General features: G+C 38.0%; 4 long non-coding RNA genes across 6 annotated transcripts; all 4 read right to left on the reverse strand.

Annotated features, from left to right (window-relative positions):
• On the reverse strand, positions 492-1,625 carry LOC110268756. Its single transcript, XR_002357180.1, has 4 exons — positions 1,515-1,625; positions 950-1,070; positions 633-671; positions 492-519 (listed from the first exon to the last, which is right to left on the reverse strand). It is a non-coding gene; the product is annotated as an uncharacterized LOC110268756 (long non-coding RNA).
• Positions 2,652-4,669, reverse strand: LOC110268754. Of its 2 annotated transcripts, none has more exons than XR_002357176.1 (3): positions 4,492-4,669; positions 4,236-4,389; positions 2,652-2,691 (listed from the first exon to the last, which is right to left on the reverse strand). It is a non-coding gene; the product is annotated as an uncharacterized LOC110268754 (long non-coding RNA). The 2 variants fall into 2 exon arrangements; XR_002357177.1 differs by having other exon boundaries at positions 4,497-4,668.
• Positions 17,812-20,159, reverse strand: LOC110268755. 2 transcript variants are annotated; one of them, XR_002357178.1, is made up of 3 exons: positions 19,842-20,159; positions 19,392-19,545; positions 17,812-17,855 (listed from the first exon to the last, which is right to left on the reverse strand). It is a non-coding gene; the product is annotated as an uncharacterized LOC110268755 (long non-coding RNA). The 2 variants fall into 2 exon arrangements; XR_002357179.1 differs by lacking the exon at positions 19,842-20,159 and adding an exon at positions 19,648-19,657.
• On the reverse strand, positions 21,793-22,319 carry LOC110267517. The gene is made up of 3 exons (XR_002355244.1): positions 22,208-22,319; positions 21,917-21,996; positions 21,793-21,825 (listed from the first exon to the last, which is right to left on the reverse strand). It is a non-coding gene; the product is annotated as an uncharacterized LOC110267517 (long non-coding RNA).

The raw sequence follows: 24,728 nt of genomic DNA on the forward strand, positions 1-24,728 counted from the left end.
GATAGATTTTTCAAAGGATTTTTCATCGGTAACTAGCGTCAGATTTTCTGATCAATTTTCCATCAGAAATTGGAGCCTTGGAAAACCATTCCAAACTCTGAATACAGACAGAAAATCCGTCTGTAAATTCGTCAGTAAGGTAAGATAGAATTTTTCTTAGATTTTTTCATTGCAAAATGAATACTTTAGGTTTGTTTTCTAAATTTACTCCATCAAGCACACTGTAAATTGAAAAAAAGAAATCCAAAAATCACATAGATAAATATAATATTCATTACATGATACTTATAAAATTGGATGTTATTTTTCAACATCATTGGCCAATATTTCACTGTCTTAATAAAAAGATACCCAAAAAAAATAAGATAACCATCCCAATGTTACATGGATCTCCTTCATTAACTGATGTCACAAATTACACTTAGCACTTAAAGATAGGATAATCTAAAATATTAATGGATAACCAAGTTGCATTGGTAGCATCAAGCTCCACATAAAGTTGATCTTGGCATCTCCTGACTGAAATATAATTAAAACCCGAATTAGAATTGGAATGAATTGGAATGCTTGAATTCATTCATATCAAAGCTAAGATGTCTATTTAAACAATCATTTTTGAAATTGGGACTTACCAAGACTTTCGATTATCTCTTTTCCCATTGAGAACTAGCCTGTAAAAAGTGCATGCTTGTTATGTTAGACAAGGAAAGAACTTAATAAAAACATGCGTTAACCCGAACTCTTAAACATTCAGATAAAACATTTTCTCTGAAACCAAGTTTGAAATTTAAAAAGGCATCTAGTGCAGATTGCAGGATGGAAAATGAAATGTTCTTATAGATTATAACATTCTAAAAATGCTTCCTCAATCCATGTTATAATGATCTTTCATTATTTAATCAGAATATGACAACCACTATTGTGTTTCAACCGAAGAAATCACATCAACCCAGCACTATCCACAAAAACTTTATAGTAAAGGCCTTACGTTGACTCTTTCTATTCGACGCATTTCATCTTCAAGTAATGATAGTTGTGCAGCAGATGTCCAATGAATGCAGTCCACAGGGCTAAAATACTCCCAAAAAGGAAAAAATTGTCAAATTAATTCTAGTAATCTTGATTAGCTTAGTTGTTACACTGAAATATCATTTCCATACAAGAACTTCTAATACTCAAATATCTGAGATCCCAATGGAAAAGGAAGGGACTATGAACTTCTAATAGGCAGAGGCATGGATTTTTTAAGTGTTTGGGATTGGAATTATCATCAATAAACTACATGGCCGATTTTATAATTTTTTTTATGCTGTTAGAAAACAGTGAATATTATAAAATGTAATTAGCTTGATTCATGAGAGTTCATTCATCATGTAGCCTATGACTAAGAAGAACTTAATCTTACATTCACTGTCAGCAGAAGTAATCTTGTTCAAGGCACGATCAAGAAAGGAAGAATAATGTTAGAAATGATCGATAAACATAGTCTATGAGAGTGATGTTCATAGACATACCAATTGTCGATCGCCTGCTAAACTAATTCAGGGTTCCCACATTGGCTATATACCCTAACTCTTCCAAAGTCTTTCTCTATTGCAAACACATCAGGGGCTACATTGGTACAATTTTTACAGCCTGTTGAAGGATTTGAAGCATAATTACATACATGGAAAAGCTTCATAGACTCTGAAGCATCATCTTACACTAAAAATAAAGCCTATTATTTAAAGCATTTTGCATTTAAGAAGTAGTCTCTTTTGCATGACTTGAAAGAATCTTGCTACTACATTTTTAAATACAATTTTCTATAAAAGAATCATTATAGAGAGAATCACAGCTTTTCTTTGTTTGTAAAGAGGTAAAATAGGTAGACATTAGGGGCTTATGAAATGTGTTTGGTGCTGACATAAACATAAAAAACAAAATAACACTGTATATAGAGTAAAGTACCTATGTAGCTGAATTCATCAACAAAAGCATGATCCTTGGGGCTAGAATCATCCACAAAAGGATTCATTGAAGTCAAAGAATATCCATGAATTTCATCATTAACCTTGCGCTAGATAGAATCGTTGAGCACCTAATAAAAAGCACAAGGTATAGAACCTCAATAACTTTTGTCTCAAACTCAATTGAAGAAACAAATGGAACTCACTACATAGACTTCACTGATGAACATGCGAAGGAAAATAAAGATTAGAATATGAGACACATGAAGACAGATTGGTTTGCATCATTACAGAGGAAAATATGACAATGATCTCTTTCTATACACTATGATAGCTGTAAAGTTGTTGTGTCCCCATCTTCGTTACTACCAGCGTTTAGGGCATTTGCTTTGTGTAACACCCTTACTACCAGAATGTCACGCTTTCGGCTGCACCACCTTGATAGCAAGAAGTATTACGACTACTTTATATACTTAATATTAAAATAGGAGCCTATGACTCAACACCATATCGCTGAGTTCTTTGAAAACCGGAAATAAATACTTTATCTTAAAAAAAACAAGCAAACATAGATTCATATACAAGACTTATATATATACATACATACAACTCCTATCTCTCTTACAAAATTGTAATAACAAAGACGAGGGAAGAAAATAATCTAATTAATACAACAACATATAAACCAAACGCAATATAACTCTTCTTAATGCTTCTTTATTCGGTTCCTGAAAAGGTAAAGCTGTAGGGGGGTGAGAACCTAACCACACGGTCTCACCTCGGAGTTTCAAAGTTGTCATAAGAAGATATTTAATAAGAAAACTGTTTTCAAGCTCAGTGATTATCATTGCCTTATGAATCTTTTTTAAAAACCAATAGGTAATCGTTCAAAACCTTTTCAGAGAAATAATGTTTATTCTTTCAGAAATCTAAAACATTTCCTTTCTTATAAGAAAATCTCAATCAGAAACCAACCACGCAATCAAACAACACAATCATTAATTCAGCACCAAAGTTTATTTTCAAGTATAGTACGCCAGGACAAACACAGGCAAAACAGACAAGGAAAGTACAGGTTTAGGTAGCAGTTACAGCAAATAGTTCAAGTAGCAGTTAAGAACAGTTTAGCAATTAGGCAAACCAAAACAAGTTCAAACCCAAGCAAATCATACAAATGCATATGATGCATGCCTGTCCTATGGCTGATGAGGCTCATCTGTCGGTTATCCAGCCAGCCCAACAAATCTGAATTGTCCTTAGACTGTCCCCCGACGTGCATCCCCAAGAGTCTATGCATAGCTTTTTCTCAAATAATCAATATTGTTCAATGGGAGTAACATTCCCGGGAATTTATATAGTGCCCAGTCACACTTACGTCGTAGAGTCAACAGAGTATCGAGTTCTCTACCTGGTACACGTGGTGGCAAGCCACGACACTTTATCCAGGAAAACTCGTGTCTCAGATAATTCAATTTCATAAGCCATATAAATAATTCATTCAACATTCATCAATGCCTAGGTCATTCTCAACATCATCATCATTCATCAATCCATATTTCATTTCCAATTTCCAATTTCATTCAAAATCATATTTCACAGAAAATCCTCAACATCCTTCTTTCCATTCCATTCGCTAACAATTCCCAATCCAAAACATAACTCTTCCTTTGATAAATAAAGTAATCTTAAATCATATAATGCTTAAAATTAAACCTTTTTAAAATAACTACTTCAAATAAAATTTCTAATTTTATAAAATTTCGGCAGCATCTCCTCTAAAACTCGGACACTGCCACCCTTTTCGGGTCCCATCCAATCATTCCTCAAATCAACCAATTCCAAATCTCAATCATTTTCCCGAGTTGAACCAGTTCCATTATCAAATTATTTTCAAATCAAACCAATTCCAACAATAAAACTCTTTTTAAAATCAAATCAGTTCAAATATTAAATCATTTATAAAAATCAGACCAACTCAAAATTAAACCGCTCCCAAAATCAATTTATTTTCATATCTCAAATTATTTCCAAAATCGATTCATTTATATTACCAAGTAAACTCCAAAATCAAGAAAATCCATCTTTCATAATAATCAAGTAAATAACATTTCAAACCGGTTTTTATCAACAACTATACCCCACTCATGCAATCAAGCACCCAATAATCCAGTCCAACAAACCATCACGTCCACAAGACAAATATATTCACAGAAGTATATCTTTCTGCATCAATATCTATTTATCACAACTCTGTAATGTAAAATAGATTTTAAGAAAAACCCCTACCTCAGTTAGCTGAGTCCGCGTAACTTATCGTGACAATTCTCTTTCCTTTTAATTCATGGCAGTAGCGATAACGTTAACCCCACGAGGACAGCAACAACTCTGACGCCTCTTATAGTAATCGCATTATTACAAATTGCAATTACAGTAGCTGGAACTATTTCAAGAAACCCAGACAAAGACATATACAAAAATCAAATCAAAACAAGCATGGAAAAGATAGTAAAATATGTAAACAGCCTAGAATCGAAAAAGATACCCGACCCGAATCATTAAGAACAGCTCTGGTGTCTGCTCCCAGCGACAAAAAAAATAGAAATCAAACCCCGGGCATCCGTCCTAGCGGCAGTAACATCACTCCGAGCGATTAAGGCAGCAGAGACACCAACAATAAAAAGAATAGTGGAACAAAATAGAAGCGGAACAAATTCAAGAAAGGAAGAAACAGTTACCAGTAAATCTGGCCTGGTTTTGGCGACGACGTATAACTAAGTAACTCGCGGCAATAGAAACCCAAGAAGACAAAGGCTTTAGCTGTGGTTTCCAGCGATGCAGCAGCAACCTGGGTGCAACAACGGCGGGCCCAACAGCTTCAGTGACAACTCCCGGCAAGCACAACAACTCTAATCGCACAAATAATAACCGAAACTCAATCATATAACAAATACCACCATAAATTCCTTAGTAACTTATAACAGAACGACGATTATGGATGTTCGGAATGAGGAATAGCTTACTGTAATTGGGGGACCCATGGAAACAGAGCAGCGGCGGCAATTCCAGCACTCAGAAGAACCAAAACCAGCCTAAACAAATCGGGCCAGTACCAAAACTAGAACCATATGGGATTTGGAACGGTAAGAGCATCCTCCTGTAACTGCAACAGCATTTTCCAGCATCCTTCAATGAGCAGAGATAGAATAGTAACGGCAACTTCCACCACCGTCACCTCCTCGCTTCCGGTGACCAGCTCCAGCAGCAAGGACGGTGAAGGCTTCGGCGGCGACAGCCATGGGAGCTCGGCGCGAAGCTGACAGCGACAGGAGACACGAACGGCGGCGATTTCTACCACGGATGCAGCTGGCGGCACGAATCGTTCTCCCTCTGCCCAATCTCTCTCTCTCCTCTTCGCGACATCGCCGGCGACGATGGTGGCGGAAGCTCGTGCTCCTTCCTTCCTTCGCGACAACGACACGGCTCGTGGACCCCGTGAAAGTATACTCCTCAACCTAACAAAGACAAGAATTTACCAAACAGGGAAGCTACGGAGGCCCTCCAAGACCTCCTAAAACAACTCAAAAAAGAGGTGGAGCATCAACGAGAAGCTGAGAGAGACATACGAAGGAAAGTTAGGACAACGCCACGAGTTAGAGGACAAACTTCTAAAACTCAAAGCAGATCTCAAAACCAAAACTACTCGATCCGGTCAAAGAGATCATGAGGACCAAAATCCCAAAGGACTTCAAACTTCCTGACATGACCTTATACGATGGCACAGCAGATCTCAGCCATCACCTCAGTAATTTTAGAAGTAGAATGTACCTCACTGACGCCTCAGATGCAGTCCGCTGCAAAGCCTTCCCGACTACTTTAACAAAGACAGCAATTAAATGGTTTGAAAATCTTCCCCTAGGTCCATCTCAAGCTTTGACGACTTAGCCAAGAAGTTCCTGGCCAGATTCTCCATCCAAAAGGATAAAACTAAGCACACCCCAAGTCTGTTAGGAATCAAGCAAGGAGATCGGGAAAATCTCTGCAGCTACATGGAAAGATTCAACAAAGCATGTCTAGACATACAAAGTCTACCAACAGAGGCCGCCATTATGGGTCTCATCAATGGCTTGCGAGAAGGACCTTTTAGCCACTCTATATCGAAAAAGCATCCCACATCTCTGAATGAAGTGCAAGAACGAGCAAAGAAGTACATCAACATGGAGGAAAACTCTCGACTAGGAGAGACCTCAAAATTCGGATTCTCCTACTCCTCTCGAGATAAGGATAAAGAGTCCAAGAAAAAAGAAGATCAGCATGGAGAAAAGATCAAGAAATACCACAGTTACACCCCCTCTGAGTATCTCTTGTAGATGTTTACCGAGAAGTATGTCATACTGACAAGATACCCCCAGCTCGACCTCTCAAAAGCAAAAAAGGAGGAGGAAATCGGGCCGAATATTGCGACTACCATCGAATCTATGGACATTCTACCAACGAATGTTTCGACTTAAAAAACGTCATAGAGAAACTGGTAAGAGAGGGAAAACTAGATCGGTACTTAGCCAGCCACGCCGACGAACCAAGAAAAAGAAGAAGGGACGAAGATGTCGGTCGAACTGAACGACCACCTCGTACACCAGAGAGACACGTCCACATGATACACGGAGGATTCGCGGGAGGAGGGATCTCCAAATCATCTCGCAAAAGACATCTTAAAGAAGTATATCACGTCGAAGGAAGAGAGGAAGCACCCGACATCCCCACAATCACTTTCACTAAAGAAGACCCAGCTAGCATCATCTCGGGACACGACGATCCCATGGTCATCACTATCATATTGGCCAACGCAAATCTCCACTGCACACTGGTAGACCAGGGAAGCTCGGCCGACATCTTGTTTAAAACTGCCTTTGACAAACTCGGCCTGGATGACAAAGAACTCAGAGCATATCCGAACAACTAGTTCGGACTGGGGGACACTCCGATCCAACCACTCGGGTACATCTCACTACACACGACCTTCGGAAAAGGAAACCGGTCAAGGACACCCAACATAGACTACATCGTGGTTGACATGAGTTCATCCTACAATGCAGTAATAGGTCGGACAACACTAAATCAGCTCGGCGCAGTAGTCTCACTCCTCATCTATGCATGAAGTTCCCAACCGCGGAAGGAATAGCCACAATAAAAGTAGACCAAAAGACAGCGCACCGCTGTTATAACGAAAGTCTAAACCTCAGAGGCAGAGGAGAAGAATTCCACACCATCGAACTCGGTGGAGTTCGAGAGCAGGAAAAACTTCGTCCACAACCTGAAGGCAAAATAGAACAAGTCCAGATCAGGGATATCCCAGATAAAAAAACCAATATTGGCACAATCCTAAAAGGAGACGCAAAGGAGTCCCTCATACAGTTCTTAAGAGATAATGTCGACCTCTTCGCATGGAAGGCCGCAGACATGCCAGGCATAGACCCCAAGCTGATGTGCCACAAGCTGGCAGTATACCCAAGATCTCGGCCAGTACAGCAGAGATGTAGAAAGCTCGGGCCTGAACGATTCTAAGCTGTGGAAGAGCAGGTACAAGCTCTAATGGAGGCAGGATTCATAAGGGAAGTCAAGTACCTACTATGGCTAGCTAACGTCGTCTTGGTGAAAAAATCAAATGGAAAGTGGCGGATGTGCACCGACTACACCGATCTCAACAAAGCTTGTCCAAAAGATCCTTATCCACTCCTAAGTATCGACGCTCTAGTAGATGCCTCCTCAGGATACAAGTACCTTTCGTTTATGGACGCTTATTCGGGATATAATTAAATCCCAATGTACCCACCTGATCAAGAAAAAACCTCATTCTTAACCCCAAAAGCAAACTACTGCTATGTCGTCATGCCATTCGGACTCAAAAATACAAGAGCCACTTATCAAAGATTAATGAATAAAGTCTTCGTAGACCTCATCGGGAAAGTCATGGAAGTCTACGTAGACGACATGTTAGTAAAGACACAGTATGAGGAGTCATTACTGTCGACCTCACCCAAGTATTCGATACTATAAGAAGGCATGGTATGCGACTTAACCCTGCAAAATGCACCTTTGCAGTAGAAGCTGGCAAATTCTTAGGTTTTATGCTCACCAAAAAAGGAATCGAGGCGAATCCGGACAAATACCGGGCCATGCTCAACATGAAAAGCCCGACTTGCGTCAAAGAGGTACAACAACTCAATGAAAGGTTAGCAGCCTTGTCCAGATTTCTAGCTGGATCGGCAATAAGATCTCTCCCATTCTATGCCACTCTAAGGAAGGGAATAGTAACTAGGGTTTACATAAATGAGTAAATGATGCAGAAATTCACTTCCGGGCCCACTTGGTGTGTGCTTGGGCTGAGCATTGAAGCTTTCATGTGTAGAGGTCTTCCTTCATAGTAAAGTCCAGAAATGTGATTTTTATTTAAAAACTAATAAAAATACATTAAAAACTAACTAAATTATACTAAAAATTATGTAAAAACAAAGCCAAAAAGCGTATAAATTATCCTCTCATCAATGCCTATTCGGGATAAAATCAAATCCTGATGTACCCACCTGATCAAGAAAAAACCTCAAAAACCCCGAAAGCAAACTACTGCTACATTGTCATGCCGTTCGAACTCAAAAACACAGGAGCCACTTATCAAAGATTAATGAATAAGGTTTTCACAGACCACATCGGGAAAGTCATGGAAGTCTACGTAGACGACATGTTAATAAAGACACAAAGTGAAGAGTCGTTACTATCTGACCTCACCCAAGTATTCGACACTATAAGAAGGCATGGCACGTGACTTAACCCTACAAAATGCACCTTCGCAGTAGAAGCTGGCAAATCCTTGGGTTTTATGCTTACACAAAGAGGAATCAAAGCAAATCCAGATAAATGCTGGGCCATACTCAACATGAAAAGTCTGACTTGTGTCAAAGAGTTACAACAACTCAATGGAAGATTGGCATCCTTGTCCAGATTCCTAGCTGGATCAGCAATAAGATCTCTCCCCTTCTACGCCACTCTAAGGAATGGAAAGAGATTCGAATGGACAACGGAGTGCGAGCAGGCCTTCCAAGATTTTAAAAGATTCCTGGGGCAACCACCTATTCTAACTCGGCCACGGGAAGGAGAACCACTTGTATTGTACATCGAGGTAAGAAATCAGGCAGTAGCTTCAGCATTGGTTCGAGAAGACGACAGTGGACAACAACCTATATACTTCATCAGTAAAGCACTACATGGGTCTGAATTGAACTATCAAAAGATAGAAAAATTTGCTTATGCTCTCATATTAACATCTCGACGACTTCGCCCATATTTCCAAGTCCACATCATCAAGGTTCGGACCAACCAGCCCATAAAAGGCATCCTGCAGAAAACAGATCTAGTAGGAAGAATTCTACAATGGGCAGTCGAGTTGTCCGAATTTGACCTCCAATATGAAGCTTAGACAGCCATCAAATCACAATATTTGGCCGACTTTATTAAAGAATTTACAGACATCCCGGAAATCCCTACGAAGTGGAATCTCTACGTAGACGGTTCCTCAAACAAAATTGGGAGTGGTGCGGGTGTGATAATTGAAAGCGACCAGGGAACCCAAATCGAACTTTCTCTCAAATTCAGGTTCCCTGCCTCAAACAACCAAGCTGAGTATGAGGCACTACTAGTTGGTTTGAAGCTGGCTAAGGAGGTGGAAGCTCAAAAGCTTATCATCTTCAGCGACTCACAGGTAGTCACTTCACAAATAGCGGGGAATTATCAAGCCAAGGATCCCACCATGAAAAAGTACTTGGACAAGACCAAGGAACAGCTCGGACAACTCGGGGAATATGAGGTCCGCCACATACCCCGAGAACAAAATGCTCGAGCTGATGCACTCTCAAAATTAGCCAGCACCAAACCAGGGGGCAACAATAGAAGCCTCATCCAAGAGATGCTACAGAACCCATCAATCTCGGAAGAAGAAAAGGTCCTAGCCATAACAAGTCTGGATCAGGGATAGATGGCACCCATAATTAATTACCTCAAAACAGAAACACTCCCTACAGATAAGAAGGAGGCAAAGAGGTTAAAACGGGAAGCACAATACTACACCATCATAAACAATACCCTATACAAAAGAGGGATTTCAACGTCATTGTTAAAGTGTGTGCCGACTTCCAACACAAAGGAAGTTTTAGAAGAAGTACATAGTGGCATCTATGGGAATCATCTCGGAGCACGGGCACTTACCAAAAAAGTACTCCGAACCGGATTTTATTGGCCAACTTTACAAAAAAAAGCAACAGAGTTCGTAAAGACATGCCCACCATGTCAAAAACACGCCAACTTCCACATCGCCCCACCGGAGGAGCTTATCAGTGTAACCTCACCCTGGCCATTCGCAAAATGGGAACTCGACCTTATCGGTCCTTTCCTCCAAGGATCCAGACAAGTCAAATTCCTCATCGTGGGAGTAGACTATTTTACAAAGTGGATTGAGGCGGAACCTCTAGCCAACGCCACTGCTCAAAGAAGTCGAAAATTCCTATACAGAAACATTGTCACAAGGTTTGGGGTTCCATACTCCATCACCACAGACAATGGCACTCAATTTACAGATGCAGGCTTCAGAAAGTTGGTGGCTGATCTGAACATTAAACACCAATTTACATCCGTGGAACACCCTCAGGCCAATGGACAAGCAGAAGCTGCTAACAAAGTCATATTAGTCGGGTTAAAACGGAGATTACAAGATGCAAAAGGAGCCTGGGCTGAAGAGCTCCCACAAGTCCTATGGGCATATCGGACAACTCCACACTCCACCACAAGGGAATCACCTTTCCGATTAGCTTACAGGATGGAGGCAATGATCCCAGTGGAAGTCGAGGAAGGATCACCTAGAGTGATTCACTACAGTGAAGAGGCCAACTCCCAACTTCAAAAGGAAGAACTCGACCTACTTCCAGAAATCCGAGAAAGAGCTCGGATCAGGGAAGAAGTGTTAAAACGTCAAATGGCTTTGAGATACAATCAAAAGGTAGTGCCGCGAGGTTTTGTAGAGAACGACCTCATCCTAATCCGAAATGATATCGGAACAACTTGACCTAGAGAAGGAAAGCTCGCAGCAAATTGGAAAGGACCCTACCGAGTCACAGAAGTGCTCGGAAAGGGCTATTACAGGCTGTCCGAACTCGAAGGGCGAGAGCTTCCAAGATCATGGCACGCCTGCAACCTAAGAAGGTATTATAGTTAAAGGTAATAAAGATCTTAGGATAAGGCGCACTCTTTTTCCTGAAAAGGTTTTTTAATAAGGCGCCAAGTCAAGATCTACAAATTGCTCGACTTAGAGAGATAAAATGCCCACATGTATATATCTACATTTTCTCTTGAATAAAGTTTTAGATTTTCTACAAATCCTCAAGACGCATTAATCTGAAACACCAAAAATTCATCGCCCGATTATAAAGCTACAAGATCAGCAGAAAGTGGAAATCAAATTCACTGCTTGATCACGATAAAGACCAAAGAAGATTAAAACTAAAATCATCAAAAGGTCAACCAAACGAGGATCAAACCCAATTTCTACAAAATCGACAAAGATGAAAAGGCGACAAAAAATGCAAGAAGTTATCGAAAGTGATCGATAGAAAGGACCTGACGAGGTCTTAATAAAATGGGTTGCTAAAAATAACTTAAAAAGACAGGCCGACGTAAAGAAGTCGGACCAGTCGACCACAATAACCAAAGTTATAAAAAGTAAATCCCTGGAAAGAGGCTTGGCCAGCCCTAAAAAGAGGATTACTAAAAATAACTTAGAAGGGACCGACATAATAAAGTCGGCCTAACAAAACCAAAAAAGTTATAAAAAGTAATCCCTGAAAGAGACCTGACAAATGTCCAAAAAAGAGGATTACTAAAAATAACTCAGAAGGGACCGACATGATGAAGTCGTCCCATAACCAAAAAAGTTATAAAAAGTAATCCCTGAAAGAGACCTGACAAAGGTCCAAAAAAGAGGATTACTAAGAATAACTCAGAAGGGACCGACATGATGAAGTCATCCCATAAAGAAGTTATAAAAAAGTAATCTGACCAAGGTCCAAGAAAATGGATTACTAGAAATAACTTCAAAGCTAAGATGAAGAAATCGGCCAACAGAAGGCACACAAGTCGGACCCCGAAATCCACGATCTCAAAAGAATCACAAGTATGAAAATACAAAAGCAATCAAATGAGATCGGACAACAAAGTTCCAACGCTTTCAAAAACCTAGAAAATGTCAGATAGGTGCAGACAAGCATATTACGAAAGGAACAAGTTATAATAATAATAACAAGACTCAAGAGGCCACCTCAAGGCGACCTCAAAAGCCGGAGAAAATACTTTGTTTTTCAAAACAGAGTTGCTAACAGAACAGCAACTAAAAAGTATCCACAGTCAAAAGCCACATAATTACAAAATAAAAGAGTTCAAAGCCCACAAGCCGGGCTATATACAAAATATCCAGAATAATCATAGAGGGCCTAAAGAGTTCCCAGTTGCAGCATCCCGGGGTGAAGGAGGACGAGTCTGAAGAGGCACCGCATCTACAGTCCCATCATCCCGGTTCAGGATCCGACAATCAGGATTCGACTCAGGATGACCAACCGCAGGAGTTGAAGAAGTCGGTGCAACAGAGACTTTGGCAGCAGGCACAAGAGGAGGCTCAATATCATCATCATCATCAGGGTCATCAGGGACAATTTTTCTATCCTTCACAATGTTGTCCAAGCTAAAGAGAGTAAGGTCAAGCTCGGGTGCAAGAACTCGAACCTGCTCCTTCAGATTCTCATAAGCAGCATTAACACTGCCTACAAGATGACCTTGAAGTTTGGCATAATCAGCTCGAACAGACTCCAAACTCTCTCTGAGATCCATCATCTCCTTATATGTGGTGACATAGCTCTCCTTATGCTTCAACGCCATGTCCTCAGCCAACTTTGCAGAGGCCGCCAAAGCAACAGCTCTAGTCTTCTCACCCTCCAACTCTTTTTCCAGCTTAGCCACCTTCACTTCGAACTCCTCCTTTAACCCCTTGATCCTGTCATATTCCGACTTGGCCTCCTCTATAAAAGCCTTTGTCGCGTGAACTGGAACATCCTGAGCAGTCCAAAATAATGCTGCCCCCATGTGTGCCATTTTTATACTGCTCCGGGTAATGAAGTTCAAATGACGAAAGATGGATACATCGTCAGTAGGAACTACACCATAAGGAGCAATTTGTTGATAAAAAAACCCGACAGTGTCAAAATCGGGGGCATCCAGATTGAAAGGCTCAACAGTTCTCTGTCTTTTTGGAGGAGGGATGGCAGTAGGAGAAGAGGTAGCAGCAGAGGCTTGGGGAGGATCAACCAAATGGACCTGAGGAATAGGAATCATCTTCCTCGGCCCAGAAGTACTCAATATTGGCTTTATATGAGGAACTTGAGAAGATCCTTCCCCAGCCGCCTTGGCCGAAATATTCTGGGCAGCTGTAGCCTTCCTCGCCTTCTTAAAGGCCTTCATGGAGTCATTGTTTTTAATCATCTCTGAAAATACACAGCAAGAAACCAAGTTATAAAATGGAAAGAAAAGGAGTAAACTCGACAAAATAAACAAGCGCACAAAAGAACTTGACCACTACCCAGCTCAGTTCGAAGAAGTGAGGGATCTCCTAGGAACTTCTTTGTATCAAGATGGGGATGCTGCCCCCAGTTCTCTTCCAACACAGTTACAAAGGCTAGTTCAATCTCATCCAACATCTCCCAAGTATACCTAGACACCACTACATTCTTTTGCCACTCTAAAGGAAAGCTGGGCTCGCTATTTTCATCCAAAAAGAAAGGCCGAGCTCCTTCAACAGCTTGGACCTTGAAAAAATAGTTCTTGAAATTGCGAAAAGATTCATCATACATTGAAAAGACTTTCTTTCCCTGGGCAGCTCGGAAAGATACCCAGGCAGCCTTCTTCTTAGCTACCCCAGGCTTAGTCAAAACAAAGAGATAAAGAAAAAGGGTCTGAGATGGTTTAACATCCAACTCTCGGCACAGTAATTGAAAGATCTTAAGGAAACCCCATGAATTCGGGTGAAGCTGGGATGGAGACACATTACACGACCACAACAAATTGGTCTCAAAAGGAATAAAAGGAAAAGTAATGTTCAGCTGGCTGAAAAAATAGTCATAGGCATAAAAGAAGGGACGCTCCCCCTGGACCGAGGTCGGGAAACAAACCCTCTCATCGGAATCAGGCGCTACCAGCTCATAATCTTTCTCCTGTTCTCGACTACTACAAATTCTGTGATGTTTCCTCAGCTCTACACAGTACTCAGCATTTACCACAAAGACACACATCAACACGAGGGAGTCCAGCCAGTCCGACATGCCCTCAGGAACTTTGGAAGAGGTCTCGACAATATTTTTGCGAGACGACATGGGTCAACTAGTCCTACAGTAAGAAAAAAATGGGTTACTAACCAAAGCAACTCGGACAAATATGGATACAACTCAGGCTAAAGCATACAAACAACAAAAGGAGACCCCAGGACTCACATCAAGGTCCAGGGGCATCCTTTGGAGGCAGTAACAGAGTAAGGTTTCAGGAAAAACCCGCGACCTACATCCCTCAAAAAAAAAGAAGCAACCTTCCCTCGACAGCGACATTCCACAAGAAAAAACACAAAGTAAATCTATCAAAGACATCACCTCCTACAGCCTATCTGAAATATCAAATATCAAAGCATGCAAAGGGGTAATCATCAAAGACGCAACCTATCTCAGAGGCAAACGGTTCAACATCTCAAAAGGGAAATCATAAAAGGCGTGAATCAAGAAAATGCAATCAGAAACATTCAAAACATTAAACTAACAGAAAACACGAAAAGCCATACACACCAAATAAACCCTCAGCGCACACATTTGATCAGATACACGGCGAAGGCAGAAAGATTCAAACTTTCCAACAAGAATTCAAGCAAAAATAAAAACTTTCTCATAGGCAAGCATGAAAAGATGAAAGCTAACCTGTAGAGGAAGGAGACAGAAAACTGCTCGCAAGAATGAAGCGATGACAAGCCCACAAATCACTTCAGAAAGCAGGAAGATAGAAGGCACGGAGACGTGAAAACTCGAGAGCAAGCGAAAATAGAGAAAGTCACCAAAAGAAGAAGATTGCAATGAAGCAAGAAAGGGAGAAATGGAAAAGAAACTCTTTGAAAAAATTTGAAATGAAGTAAAGGAGTGGGAGGCAAAGGAAACGACGAAAAAAGAGGCTAATGAGCATTTAAAACCCTCGCACGTTCCCAAGGCCTTACGAGAACGCACGCTACAAGGAGAAACATTCCGCATTTAAAACTACTAATTTGAAGTTCTACAAACAAAAAAAACCAACACAATGCTCGAACTCGGCTTCTCAAGAAGAGGTCAGAAGTCCTAAAACTAAGACTCGACCTCAAAAAGAAAGACCGAGCTCGAGCAGGGGCACTGTTCATACCCTGGGTCGAGCTGTCGAACCCGGGATGTTTAGTGACAAGTCGACCGACCTCTTCAGGTCAGACTATCCGACCTCTTCTCAAAGAGCTCGGCCAAATCACCAGGAAAGCCCAATAATGGCCCAAACAGAGGAACACGACCTAAATCCAAAGGCAGCCCAAGCCTAGGGAGATAAAGGCGGTTCCCTTGAAGATAAGATGACTTCACTCAAAGATAAGATAAGATAAGATAAGATAAGATAACTATCTTATCTCCAGAAAGGTCACTCCACACCATTATAAATACACTGGAGCACCCAGGTATAACTCATACTCTGATTCTACAAAAAACCTGTTTAATACCCTTGCTAACTTAAGCATCGGAGTCCCTTGCAGGTACCCCCCACCCTCCGGTGACAAAGGATCAGTAGCACAGCCAGTCCAACAAGTCAGACACGGCAACTCCGGCCGCCACTCACCAGCCGGACACGTCAGCGCCGACCAGCATAGAAGATCTCGTCCGAGATCGACCTATAGTTTCAGGTAACCCCTGGAACAAAAACCTTAAGAGATACTCTAGGTATATAATAAAAAGAATTTGCATAAAAACATAAGCTAGGAAATCAAGTTGTAATCCTAAGAAAGAATTTTGAATTTAAGAACTTCGATAGGAAGAATCAAGAGGAAGAACGGTACTTTTATTTAAACCAGATTTGAGCTGAGGGGAAAAGAAGACTAAAAATCAATGGTAGTGTTTACAAAGAATGGATAATCTAAAGAAGGAATGAATTCATTTTCTCAAAAGAAATACAAAAAGTTTAAATAAGGTATTACATCAAAACAATCGTAGTTAAAATAAAATATGCAAAGTTTATAAAATAAAATTTAATTGGGCTATGAATAAAATTTTATTTTATTTTGTTTTAATTAATTTTTTTTCAAGAATCTTGAAAAATACTCGGATGTAAAATCACATAAGAATACGTTTAAAAATTGTGATAAGGTTGAAAATAAATCAAGTTGTAGTTACTGAAGGAAATTCAAAGTAGAAATTGTTTTCTATAGAAGAATATGTGAAGCTTTACAGATAAACAGATTTAAACCATATAAAGAAATTTTAGAATCCATGTAGAAAAGTATATGCTAAATTTAAAAGTAATCTTATCTAAAAATTTGAAGGATGATTGGGAAACACAATTAAGTAAGAAAAAGATCAATTCAAAACTTTTCCAATCCAAAATAAGCTCAGATTACGTCAAGGAGATACACAGATTACGTGGAGAAATTCAAGGTCAGGACTTATGATGCCGAGAATTTAGAAGATAATCAAGAATATGGTAAGTTCAAGATATACATTAGACATGGAGGAAAAGTATCAATTTACAAAGTTAGCTTAGTTCGAATCATAATTTTCAAGGTTCAAATCGCTCAAGATTTAAGGATCATGCATTATGCCAAAACAAATTCAAGATCAGATCAATGAGCATATAATTCTTGAAGAAGAGTATAATCAATGGTAAAGACAGATATTTTTAAAAGACTCAAACAAATTCTTAAGAATACAATCAAACAAGATTATGGACGAATAATGAAATACGGTCGGAGAATGATCAATCATAGTTCAAGAAAGGAATCCGAGTCAAGGAACTTCAATGAGGATAGTAAAAAAAAGAAATGATATGCCAACCTAAGCGACGTAAACAAGAATCATAAATCGAAACCAAGCACGAAAAGCGAACCCTAGCATCCGCGAACCACGTGACTCGCATTATCCATTACTTATCAATTCCTTTTCGCCTATAATAACCTATTAACTTTCCCGTTCACATAAGCCATCAACATTAAGTTGGCCAGACTTAACATCAACAGATATGCAACGGTAAGCTAACAATGTTAATTAATAGGCAGTCATGTGCATAAAATTCTAATTCTCGTTATTCAAACAAGACCTACTACATGACAGACTCTCAGAGTATTTAATTGAAGCATAATTAGTCCATTCCCAAGGCTCTACAGGAAAGACCACTCTGATACCATAATGTAACACCCTCACTACCAGAATGTCACGCTTCCGACTGCGCCACCTTGATAGCAAGAAGTATTACGACTACTTTATATCCTTAATATTAAAATAGGAGCCTATGACTCAACACCATATTGCTGAGTTCTTTGAAAACCAGAAATAAATACTTTATCTTAAAAAAAAACAAGCAGGCATAGATTCATATACAAGACTTCTTACATAATATCTTATAATATAACATATATATAAAACATACAACTCCTATCCCTCTTACAAAATTGTAATAACAAAGACGAGGGAAGAAAATAATCTAATTAATACAACAACATATAAACCAAACGCAATATAACTCTTCTTAATGCTTCTTCATTCGGTTCCTGAAAAGGTAAAGCTGTAGGAGGGTGAGAACCTAACCACATGGTCTCACCTTGGAGTTTCAAAGTTGTCATAAGAAGATATTTAATAAGAAAACTGTTTTCAAGCTCAGTGATTATCATGGCCTTATGAATCTTTTTTAAAAACCAATAGGTAATCGTTTAAAACCTTTTCAAAGAAATAATGTTTATTCTTTCAGAAATCCCAAACATTTCCTTTCTTATAAGAAAATCTCAATCAGAAACCAACCATGCAATCAAACAATACAATCATTAATTCAGCACCAAAGTTCATTTTCAAGTATAGCACGCCAGGACAAACACAGACAAGGAAAGCACAGGTTTAGGTAGCAGTTACAGCAAATAGTTCAAGTAGTAGTTCAGAACAATTTAGCAATTAGGCAAACCAAAACAAGTTCAAACCCAAGCAAAGCATACAAATGCATATGATTCATACCTGTCCTATGGCTGATGAGGCTCATCTGTCGGTTATCCAGCCAGCCCGACAAGTCTGAATTGTCCTTAGACTGTCCCCTGACGTGCATCCCCAAGAGTCTATGCATAGCGTTTTCTCAAATAATCAATATTGCTCAATAGGGGTAACATTTCCGGGAATTTATATAGTGCCCGATCACACTTATGTCGTAGGGTCAACAGAGTATCGAGTTCTCTACCTGGTACACGTGGTGGCAAGCCACGGCATTTTATCTAGGGAAACTCGTGTCTCAGATAATTCAATTTCATAAGCCATATAAATAATTCATTCAACATTCATCAATGCCTAAGTCATTCTCAACATCATCATCATTCATCAATCCATATTTCATTTCCAATTTCCAATTTCATTCAAAATCATATTTCATAGAAAATCCTCATCATCCTTCTTTCCATTCCATTCGCTAACAATTCCCAATCCAAAACATAACTCTTCTTTTGATAAATAAAGTAATCTTAAACCATATAATGCTTAAAATTAAACCTTTTTTAAAATAACTACTTCAAATAAAACTTCTAATGTTATAAAATTTTGGCAGCACCTCTTCTAAAACTCGGACACTGCCACCCTTTTCGGGTCCCATCCAATCATTCCTCAAATCAACTAATTCCAAATCTCAATCATTTTCCCGAGTTGAACCAATTCCAATATCAAATTATTTTCAAATCAAAACAATTCCAATAATAAAACTCTTTTTAAAATCAAATCAGCTCTAAGATTAAATCATTTATAAAAATCAGACCAACTCAAAATCAAACCGCTCCCAAAATCAATTTATTTTCATATCTCAAATTATTTCCAAAATCGATTCATTTATATTACCAAGTAAACTCCAAAATGAAGAAAATCCATCTTTCATAATAATCAAGTAAATAATATTTTAAACCGGTTTTTATCAACAACTATACCCAACTCATGCAATCAAGCACCCAATAATCCAGTCCAACAAACCATCACGTCCACAAGACAAATATAATCACAGAAGTATATCTTTTTGCATCAATATCTATTTATCACAACTATGTAATGTAAAATAGATTTTAAGAAAAACCCCTACCTCAGTTAGCTAAGTCCGCGTAACTTATCGTGATAATTCCCTTTCCTTTTAATTCATGGCAGTAGCGATAACGTTAACCCCACGAGGACAGCAACAATTCTGACGCCTCTTATAGTAATCACATTATTACAAATTGCAATTACAGTAGCTGGAACTGTTTCAAGAAACCTAGACAAAGACATATACAAAAATCAAATCAAAACAAGCATGAAAAAGATAGTAAAATATGTAAACAGCCTAGAATCGAAAAAGATACCCGACCCGAATAATTAAAAACAGCTCTGGTGTCTGCTCCCAGCGACAAAAAAAAAATAGAAATCAAACCAGGACATCCGTCCTAGCGGCAGTAACATCACCCCGAGCGATTAAGGCAGCAGAGACACCAACAATAATAAGAATAATGGAACAAAATAGAAGCGGAACAAATTCAAGAAAGGAAGAAACAGTTACCAGTAAATCTGGCCTGGTTTCGGCGACGACGTATAACTAAGTAACTCACGGCAATAGAAACCTAAGAAGACAGAGGCTTTAGCTGTGGTCTCCGGCGACGCAGCAGCAACCTGGGTGCAACCACGGCGGGCCCAACAGCTTCAATGACAACTCCCGGCAAGCACAGCAACTCTAATCGCACATATAATAACCGAAACTCAATTATATAACAAATACCACCATAAATTCCTCAGTAACTTATAACAGAACGATGATTATTGATGTTTGGAATGAGGAATAGCTTACTGTAATTAGGGGACCCATGGAAACGGAGCAGTGGCGGCAATTCCAACACTCAGAAGAACCGAAACTAGCCTAAACAAATCGGGCCAGTACCAAAACTAGAACCATATGGGGTTTGGAAAGGTAAGAGCGTCCTTCTGCAACTGCAACAGCATTTTCCAGCATCCTTCAATGAGCATAGATAGAATAGTAACGGCAACTCCCACCACTGTCACCTCCTCTCTTCCGGTGACCAGCTCCAGCGGCAAGGACGGTGAAGGCTTCGGCGGCGACAGCCATGGGAGCTCGGCACGAAGCTGACAGCGACAGGAGACACGAACGGTGGCGATTCCTCCCACGGACGCAGCTGGCAGCGCGAATTGTTCTCCCTCTGCCCGATCTCTCTCTGTCCTCTTCGCGACATCGCCGGCGACGATGGTGGCGGAAGCTCGTGCTCCTTCCTTCCTTCGCGACAACGACGCGGCTCGTGGCCCCCGTGAACGGCAATGATAGGGCGTGGGTCCTCTTCCGTCCCGATGCGCCTTTCATCTGCGAACCTTCTCTCTCTCGCACGTGGCTGGACTAACGGCAACGGCGGTAGCAAGACCCTCCGCGCGCCAGCGCGTTCTTCCTCTCTTCCTACTTTTTCTTCTCAGTTTCCCCCTCTCCTCTCTGTCCCTTCTCCGTTCTCCCTCTTCTTTCTTTTTCTTTTTTTTTTTTTTGTTTTGTTTTGGTGAAAGGGGTGAGCGGCTGAAGGTTTGGGGGGGTGGTGGCGGTGCTGTTAGTATTAGGAAGGTTAGGGTTTAATTTGGGAATATTTGGGTTAATTAGGATTTGGTAATTCTAATCAAATTAGGGTATATTTTATTAATTCGAAATCTAATTTAATCACTTGAAATTACTTTAAAAAATATTACTTAATTATCAATTTGCTAATTAGATTTTAATCAAGTATCTTAAATTAAAATTAGAGATGATATAACTTCTCCGTTCTCCCTCTTCTTTCTTTTTTTTCTTTTTTTTATTTTGTTTTGGTGAATGGGTGGGTGGCTGAGGGTTTGGGGGGTGGTGGCGGTGCTGTTAGTATTAGGAAGGTTAGGGTTTAATTTGGGAATATTTGGGTTAATTAGGATTTGGTAATTCTAATCAAATTAGGGTATATTTTATTAATTCGAAATCTAATTTAATCCCTTGAAATTACTTTAAAAAAAAATATTACTTAATTATCAATTTGCTAATTAGATTTTAATCAAGTATCTTAATTTAAAATTAGAGATGATATAATTTATTTTTATGAAATTAAAATATTAAATTCTAAAATCTCAATTATTTAAACTAAATCATATAAAATTTTTATTCTTTTACAACTGCTAAATTTTATAATTTAAGTATAGAAAATTATTTAATAATAATGAAATTAAGTAAAATTTATATTTTAATTATCAAAACCTGATTTAATTATTTTCAATAAAATAATTTCTGAAAATAAAATCTCTAATAAATAAATAAATTTAAAATTGACTCATAATAAAATTTTTTCCAAAATTTCTGGGTCTTAAACTTTGATTAAAGCAGATTTGCATGAAATCTCATGTTGCAATATTTTTATCTGAAACAAAATGCATCGATTCGAAATTAACAAAATAATTTGCATTTTTGAAATTAAGAGTGCAATGATAAACTCATTGCAAATGCTTACCCTATCCTTTCCCAAATTAAACTCCTACAAAAATTAACATAACAGAATCATCAATCACCATTATCAAATTGCAGAATAAGAACAAAGAAATGAATGAAATGCTGAAGAAACTAACCGCTGAACAAGAGATAGCAGAAAGCTGAAATTGATGAATCCAAACTAGTATTAACTGAATTAAATTTCTGTTCTAGACAACTATAGCACATATCACACTATTACATGAAATTGAAAAGAGGAATTACGAGCAGGTCAGAGATTACGAACATCATATATCTTACTGAATTATATCACACCATTCCATGAAATTAAAAAGAGGAATTAATTGCATGAAATTGAAAATCTAACCTCCAAGCGAAGAAAAACAGAGGGCTTCAATTTCAGTTAATAAGCGGATTGAAAATCTAACCTCCAAGCAACAGAATCATAAAATTAGTGTTCGGATTAGAGCAGTGGCGAAGAGAGATCTACGACGACGGCGATGAAGGGAGTAGACGCGTCGAGAGCGGCGGAGAGGGCTCTGGCGGCAGAGAGAAGTAGTAGCTCGTTGATGGAGAGAGGAACAAGCTCGTTTGAATTGTGTGGTGTGAATGGAGCTCGATAGGGTTAGGAAAATGCTAGGTTTAACTCAATTTTTCCAACGGAATATTTTAAATTACAGACAAATTTTCTATCTGTAATAATCCATCGGTAACTATTTCTCAAAAAAAATTAATTTTTCCGATAAAATTATCGACAAATTTTTTTTCGGTCTGTAATTTATGCTAATTCATTTTCCTTCATTTTTGATAGAAATTTTCTCACAAAATTTGTCCGTATTTTTATGGAATAAAATCTGTCAAAAATATCCGTCTATAATAAATAATTTTTTAATAGTGATCTATTCCTTCTAGTGAATCAATAAAATTGCGATTTTGTGAACCATGTTGTTTGACTAAAATGCATTTGTTGTCCTTTACTAATGATTCTTTTAATTTCACTGCTCCCCTTGATATGATATATATTGACATTTGGAGCCTTTTTTCAATTTGCATGAAATTTCAAGCTTTTCAAATATTTGTGTAATTCAAAAATCAAATTGAGACTCATACAGTTAAGATGATATTTTTTAAAAAAATAAATCTATTGCAGACTTGCAGTACGAAATAGTAAATCATCTATTTTAATACTTAATTATTTTTTAACCAAAATTTCATGAGAAGTGATTTAGTAGTGAGAAGTAGAGGCTACAGATGGGCGTTAAACGCCCAAAACAAGCAGCAGTTGGGCGTGTAACGCCAGGATTGTGGAGGGGAGGAAGTTTTTGTTACCAAGTTGATTTTTTTTCAAAATTTCATATTTCCATCCATTTTTCTTGCATAAACATGTTCCTCAAAAAAAAAAAAGTAAATTTTTTTCCAAAAAAAAAAAAAGAGTCACATACTCACATTGAGATCTCACTTGAAAACCGCGTTATAGCTGCTTGGTTGTTAGCAATCGTATATTGAATAATTAACTAACATAACGACATAATGGATAATGTATTTAATTCAGTGTTGATTGTGATAACCTAATCAAATGGTTTAGTATGTAATTCATCTAATTCCTAAAATAGAAAATTTAAGCAAGTATTTTTATTAAAATTTGACTTAACATTTAACTAGTAAAAAAAAAATAAGTAATCTCATATTATTAGATAAAATCTCATACTATTAAAAATATAAATAATAGTTAATTAATNAAGCGATGATTAAATTTATTATCATCTCTATATATACAAACTATTTTTTTATTTTATTTTTCATACTATCTCCAATTCGTCAAGTAAAAAATTATTCTATCACAAATTATTTAAGTATCATTTAAAAAATATTTACCAATCAATAAATTACTGTATGCAAAATTAAATATGAACTAACTATTCGACTAACTTTACTGAGTTAAAATATTTGATTGATAAATATTAAAGAAGAAGCCCAATAAATAAATATAATGCCAAGAATGGTGAGGCTATTTATTGGTTCATTTGTTGATATGCCTAATAAACGTCCAAACTGGCTCCATATACTTAACTTTCACGTAAAGTTACGTGCTAACACCTCTATCAAAGATTGGAATGTTCCACAATCAATCAATAATGAGTCTAGGCCTAATTTGAATCAAATATCTTAATGAATTGTTTATCTTTATCTAACTATCATCAGGATCTGAGGTAGCTCCAATAGTTCAAACACTATTAGATGAATTTTATTATACATTCAATTTCAGTAGAGATAGTGTGAGGAACTATACACCTAGCTACAAGAGGAAGAGGGGGAAATGACTCTCCCAATTTTAAAAATTTAAACTAATAGAAAGAATATAAATGGTTATATTTCGATTCTCAAAAAGATTATTTCATGAAAGAGCCTAGGATCAACAACAATCAAGCTTTAAATTTTTTGGTTATAGAAATAATTCTGATATTTAATTTATAAAATCGTTTATTTTAAAAATTTAAATTTATAGAATGAAGCGAGAATAGACCTACTCATAAGGTTGTGGGAACATTTACACCATTGAATCTTAACTAAAAACAAAAATATATATACAAAGAGTCTATTGTAATAATGTGTATGTCGCTATATTTAAAAAATATATNATTGGACAAAATCATATTTACTCAAATAAATAATAATAATGATAATCATCTAATCATCTAAATCCAACTCTAGCTTTTCAAATCACACACACTTATAGAATTGTGATTATTTTATTTGAATTTTTGTCTTTTTATAATTTTTGTTCAGTTTAAGTTATATTTTCTATAAATTTTTCAACTTTTATATTTTGTATTAGCAATGAACATATTAAGTAACATGACCAAAACATTAAATGAGAAGAAAATACTTTTAAATTAACATACTTTAAATTAACCTACTTTTTATGTATTAATTAAAATGAAAAGAAAT

Source organism: Arachis ipaensis, chromosome B02 (assembly GCF_000816755.2).
Source record: "Arachis ipaensis cultivar K30076 chromosome B02, Araip1.1, whole genome shotgun sequence".
Lineage (NCBI taxonomy): Eukaryota > Viridiplantae > Streptophyta > Magnoliopsida > Fabales > Fabaceae > Arachis > Arachis ipaensis.